The 653-nt window shown below is 51.3% G+C and overlaps 1 non-coding gene across 1 annotated transcript; it reads right to left on the reverse strand.

Moving 5' to 3' along the window:
• Positions 1-205: 205 nt before the first annotated feature.
• LOC123179646 (5S ribosomal RNA) lies at positions 206-324 on the reverse strand. Its single transcript, XR_006490525.1, has one exon. It is a non-coding gene; the product is annotated as a 5S ribosomal RNA (ribosomal RNA).
• Between the last annotated feature and the right edge of the window lie 329 nt (positions 325-653).

The raw sequence follows: 653 nt of genomic DNA on the forward strand, positions 1-653 counted from the left end.
TACGGAGACGAGTTTAACGCGGTTTCCACCCCTCCCTCTCAACCGCACCAATGCACGCTTGCCGCGCCACAACGCCGACGCTGGACCCGTGAATCGTGAGCACCCAGCTATGACTTACCGCACTCGTGCAAAATAATAAAACACGGTAAATATATTACTTACACGTGCGTTTTGTTTTGCAAGCGGCGCGAAAAAAATTAAAACGGGAATGCAACACGAGGACTTCCCAGGAGGTCACCCATCCTAGTACTACTCTCGCCCAAGCACGCTTAACTTCGGAGTTCTGATGGGATCCGGTGCTTTAGTGCTGGTATGATCGCATCCGACATGTTCGTCCCTTATCCTTGCCCATCCCAGCTCCACTATAAAGACGATTGTACATTGCTTTGGCCGCTCCCTCTCAACTATGGAGACGAGTTTAACGCGGTTTCCACCCCTCCCTCTCAACCGCACCAGTGCACGCTTGCCGCGCCACAACGCCGACGCTGGACCCGTGAATCGTGAGCACCCAGCTATGACTTACCGCACTCGTGCAAAATAATAAAACACGGTAAATATATTACTTACACGTGCGTTTTGTTTTGCAAGCGGCGCGAAAAAAATAAAAAGGGAATGCAACACGAGGACTTCCCAGGAGGTCACCCATCACTCTC

This window comes from Triticum aestivum, unplaced genomic scaffold, assembly GCF_018294505.1.
Source record: "Triticum aestivum cultivar Chinese Spring unplaced genomic scaffold, IWGSC CS RefSeq v2.1 scaffold259010, whole genome shotgun sequence".
NCBI lineage: Eukaryota > Viridiplantae > Streptophyta > Magnoliopsida > Poales > Poaceae > Triticum > Triticum aestivum.